Source organism: Triticum urartu, chromosome 2A (assembly GCF_056163025.1).
Source record: "Triticum urartu cultivar PI428250 chromosome 2A, HENAU_Tu73, whole genome shotgun sequence".
NCBI classification, from domain to species: Eukaryota; Viridiplantae; Streptophyta; class Magnoliopsida; order Poales; family Poaceae; genus Triticum; species Triticum urartu.
Window position 1 is genome coordinate 107,290,427 of NC_141874.1, and position 5,376 is coordinate 107,295,802.

Sequence of the window (5,376 nt, forward strand, 5' to 3'; positions counted from 1 at the left end):
GCTCCGCAAAATAAGTTTCCACATATTGCCATAGAGAGAATAATATTTACACAAATCTAATCTGCTGACGTATTCCGTAGCGTGACATCGCATCACGGCCAAGCCTTTATTTGAATCGTTTTATTGTCCCACCTCAGCGTGTCATGCGAGGCGGTTTCCTTGGCACATCTTTTTAAAGCAAAGATCGTGTCCCCTTATTCCGGGATTCTCATCAATATGGGCGTGGGTAACCCAACCGCTTCTAGGACTCCTAGACTATAGGCAAGTCCAAACGGCCAGGGAGAGGACGCCTGATATGCACCCCCTTTATAAAGGGGCAAGGCTTTTATTTTTTCCCTCCCGTGCTCAATCGAATCCTTGCCCCACCTCAAGCTCAAACGCCCAAAGTTCAGGTCAGGTGCTCCGAACCTTCAATCATGTCCGGATCTAGCCTTCAAGGCCGATGGATGCCTTCCTCCGTCATGGAAGAAGACATCAAAAAGTTGAGGGAGGCCAGATATCTGACCGCCGAGGTTTTGCATCGGCTGCCTGCCCGAGGGCAGGCCGTCCCCTCCCCCGAACCCAACAAGAACGTCGTGTTCGTCTCCCAGTTCCTCCGAGGTCTAGGCCTTGCTCTGGATCCTTTCATCAGGGGTTTGATGTTTTATTACGGGCTAGATTTCCATGATCTAGCTCTGGACTCCTTTCTTCATATCATGACATTTATTGTCGTGTGCGAGGCCTTCCTCCGGGTTACCCCTCTGTGACGCCCCCGTTTCAATCGTACACTAATCATACACGCAAACGTGTATGATCAAGATCAGGGACTCACGGGAAGATATCACAACACAACTCTACAAATAAAATAAGTCATACAATCATCATATTACAAGCAAGGGGCCTCGAGGGCTCGAATACAAGAGGTCGATCATAGACGAGTCAGCGGAAGAAAACAATATCTGAGTACAGGCATAAGTTAAACAAGTTTGCCTTAAGAAGGCTAGCACAAACTGGGATACAGATCGAAAGAGGTGCATGCCTCCTGCCTAGGATCCTCCTAAACTACTCCCGGTCGTCGTCAGCGGGCTGCACGTAGTAGTAGGCACCTCCCGAGTAGTAGTCGTCGTCGTCGATGGTGGCGTCTGGCTCCTGGGCTCCAACGTCTGGTCGCAGCAATTGAGTATAGAAAGGGGGAAAAGAGGGAGCAAAGCAACCGTGAGTACTCATCCAAAGTACTCGCAAGCAAGGAGCTACACTACATATGCATGGGTATATGTGTAAAGGGGCCATATCGGTGGACTGAACTGCAGAATGCCAGAATAAGAGGGGGATAGCTAATCCTGTCGAAGACTACGCTTCTGGCAGCCTCCGTTTTGCAGCATGTAGAAGAGAATAGACCGAAGTCCTCCAAGTAGCATCGCATAGCATAATCCTAACCGATGATCCTCCCCTCGTCGCCCTGTGAGGGAGCGATCACCGGTTGTATCTGGCACTTGGAAGGGTGCGTTTTATTAAGTATCCGATTCTAGTTGTCATAAGGTCAAGGTACAACTCCAAGTCGTCCTGTTACCGAAGATCACGACTATTCGAATAGATTAACTTCCTTGCAGGGGTGCACCACATATCCCAACACGCTCAATCCCATTTGGCCGGACACACTTTCCTGGGTCATGCCCGGCCTCGGAAGATCAACACATCGCAGCCCTACCTAGGCACAACAGAGAGGTCAGCACGCCGGTCTAAATCCTATGGCGCAGGGGTCTGGGCCCATCGCCCATTGCACACCTGCACGTTGCATACGCGGCCGGAAGCAGAACTAGCCCCCTTAATACAAGAGCAGGCTTACGGTCCAATCCGGCGCGCGCCACTCAGTCGCTGATGTCACGAAGGCTTCGGCTGATACCACGACGTCGAGTGCCCATAACTGTCCCCGCGTAGATGGTTAGTGCGTATAGGCCAGTAGCCAGACTCAGATCAAATACCAAAATCTCGTTAAACATGTTAAGTATCCGCAAACACCGACCAGGGCCAGGCCCACCTCTCTCCTAGGTGGTATCAACCTGCCCTGTCGCTCCGCCACAAAGTAACAGTCGGGGGCCGTCGGGAATCCAGGCCCACCTCTACCGGGATGGAGCCATCTGCCCCTTCAGCCCCCAACTCCGAACAGTACCACAGGTAATGTAACTGTGTAAAGCATATGGTATATGCCCGTGATCACCTCCCGAAGTGATCATGGCCCAGTAGTATAGCATGGCAGACGGACAAGAGTGTAGGGCCACTGATGGAACACTAGCATCCTATACTAAGCAGTAGGATAGCAGATAATGGTAACAACAGTAGTAGCAAGGACAGGCTATGTATTAGGATAGGAATAACGGAAAGCAGTAACATGATACACTACTCTAATGCAAGCAGTATAGAGAAGAGTGGGCGATATCTGGTGATCAAATGGGGGGCTTGCCTGGTTGCTCTGGCAAAAGAGAGGGGTCGTCAACACCGTAGTCGTACTGGGTAGCAGCGGCGTCGGTCTCAGTGTCTAGCGAGAGAAGAGGGGGAAGAAACAATAAATATAATGCAAACAAATGCATGATGATGCATGACATGACAAAGCATGATGCTAGGTGCACCCTAACGCGGTACGAGGTGGTACCGGTGAAGGGGGGAAACATCCGGGAAAGTATCCTCGGTGTTTCGCGTTTCCGGACAGATGAACCGAAGGGAAAAAATTGCGTGTTTGCTATGCCAGGGATGCGTGGCAGACGAACGGACTGTGTATCCGGATTCATCTCGTTGTTCTGAGCAACTTTCATGTGCAAAGTATTTTCATCCGAATTACAGATTATTTTATATTAATTTTTAAAGTTTTAAATGGTTTTCTAATTTACTAAATCTAATTTAAATAAAAAAAATACATACTAACTGTTGTGGGTACACAGAGAAGTGTACCCAAGGGGTGTAATGTGTGGCTGACAATGGGCCAGGATCAAAGTCAACAGTATCCAATCAACAGTTGACTCAGTCAGCGTTGACTGGTCAACATGGTCAAACGGTCCCGCATGTCATGGAGTAATTATCTGGACAGATTTATTAATCTAGTCATTATAGTAGCAGGGCCTAGTGCCATTGATACAGTAGGCTAACTACACTAAAATTATGTCCTGACTAATTAAATCCTAAGGCAATTAAGTAGGCCAGCCGACATGCCAAGGCATAGTCCTGCCTCACGCACATGTGTACGCACATGGTGGCCATGGCCATGGCACAAGAGGCGTACGGGAGTGGCTAAGAGATGCATGAGTGGCCAGGGGCTCACACGGAGCAGCAAGCAAAAAGCAGTAGCAGTCAATTGAGCAGCAGCGACGGCGGCAACATAGCAAGAAGAAAGCAGCCGGCGGCAAGCAGTAGCATTAGAGAGCAGCAGCAGCAACATGTAGTAGCGGCGGCAGCAGTGGGAGGCTTCAGCAGAGAGCAGCAGCACTACCAGCGGCTGCACACAGGGGAGAGCGGACGGGCGCGGCCAGCATGCTGGCCGGGCGTAGCGGGCGCGCATACGCACGCGCGTGGCACGACCAGTGTGTGGGGTTGGGCGCCCACGCGAGCAGAGCTTCGGCCGCAGCCACGGCGGAGCGTCGGATGCGGTGGAACCAGCGGCTAAAGGACGTGAACGAGAAGGGGGGCAAGGGGAAAATGACGGCAAGCTCACAGCGTTGACGAGCAGCTCGGTGAAGCCGAAGAAGGTCGAGGGCGAGTGAATCGAGCGGATCTTCGTGGCTGCCATGGCAGATGAAGAAGACACGACGTCGATGGGGCAGCTTCCCGGGCTCGATCCGGTGGCTCCGGCGACGAAGGCGAAGGCGGAGGTGCTCCTGGACATGCTAACCCAGCGCGGCGATGACGGGGAGCACGGGAACGGCGGGGGTCATTGCGACGACGGCTGCGGTTGCGGGTGGGATAGACGAGCGAGAGAGCGAGGGGGAATGCGTATCTAGGGTTTGTCCGTGGGGTGAGGGGTGGCCTTATCCATCGCCGGGGCACGCGGGATGGCCGCACGTGGCTGGGGGAACGGCCATTGCCGCGGGATGGCCGCCACGCCCTCCCCATCTCCTGTAGCGCTAGGTGGGAGATGAGGGGAGGTGGGCTGGATGTCCCAGCCCCTCTTGGGCCTCCCATCTTTCTCTTTCTTTTCTTCCTTTCACTTCTTTAAACCTTTTTGTTTTTTTCTTTTCTTTTAAAGCTACTGCTATGTGTTAAGTTGGGTCACTAAATGGATTTTGTAAAATAAGAAACTTGGCTTATAATTTGTATTGCAACTTGGACACTTCCACAAAAAATTTGGGGTTATTACGAAAAGTTTAAAATCATGTTTGAATCTAAATGGTCCATTATTAAGCTGTTGGTCCACTTCACAAATTACTAGAGATTAACCGATGAGTCAAATAATGTTGGCTTCAACGTGACAATGACTCAGCGATTATTTGCAATATTATTAACATTTTTGCTTTACTGATTGAAGAAACAATTTATTTGACTTTATTTTAAATTTTGAATTTGAACTCGATTTGGCTCAAAGTGAGGTTTAGCAAACTAATTGCAATGACATGGCACCATTACTGAGTGATTACTGTAGCTCAACTACCGGGGTGTTACACCCTCACTTTGGCCTGTGGCTCAAGACCTTTGAAGTAAAGCCAAAGATGATCGAGGGGCAACATGCAGCGTGCGGAGGTGCCTCAATACGCAAGATGACGGGAACTCCATGGCCCAAAGGTTCCATTCCAGAGGTGTATGAATTGTGGCAACATGAGTGGTTCTACATCATGGCTCCTAGAAGTGCCAAGTGGGCGGCCGCCCCTGTTTTCCGCTCGGGCCCTCCACCACAACTGATGTCATGGATCAGCAGAGGTCTAAGCTGGGGTCCTGCCAAGGACGTGCCTATACTGCAAAGCCGCATTCGAGATCTCTTCAATGGAGATTTTAGTTTGGTTGTGGTAATACAAGTTATGCTGGTTCGTCAAGTCCAGCCTTGCAAACGCCGGCCCCTTCGCTTGTGGGAGTTCAATCCCGAGGGACCGCGTGTCATTCAAAATTTCCTCGGCCTGCCGCACGAGGAGATGTACAAGTCATTCTTTGGACCTCAAGTAGAGTGTCCAGAAATCACTGAGGACATGGGCCTGAGCAGTAACCGCGCCGCCGAGCAGGTAAGGAATCTTCCGGCCGAACATACTATCTCTCATTTTTTATGAAGTTATTTCTGAGAGTTTGCTTTTTGACCAGGACTGGATAACAAAGGCGAAGTTGATTCTGTGTTCGGCCCCCCTCCCTGAGGGTTTGGACAATCCGGTATTGGAAAAGATGCTCCAGATCGCACCTTGCCCGGAGCCCTTGAAGGAAGATACT

At 50.7% G+C, this 5,376-nt stretch overlaps 1 long non-coding RNA gene across 1 annotated transcript; it reads right to left on the minus strand.

Annotated features, from left to right (window-relative positions):
- Positions 1-818: 818 nt before the first annotated feature.
- LOC147984122 (uncharacterized) lies at positions 819-4,255 on the minus strand. Its single transcript, XR_015615865.1, has 3 exons — positions 3,683-4,255; positions 2,441-2,515; positions 819-1,142 (listed from the first exon to the last, which is right to left on the minus strand). It is a non-coding gene; the product is annotated as an uncharacterized LOC147984122 (long non-coding RNA).
- Between the last annotated feature and the right edge of the window lie 1,121 nt (positions 4,256-5,376).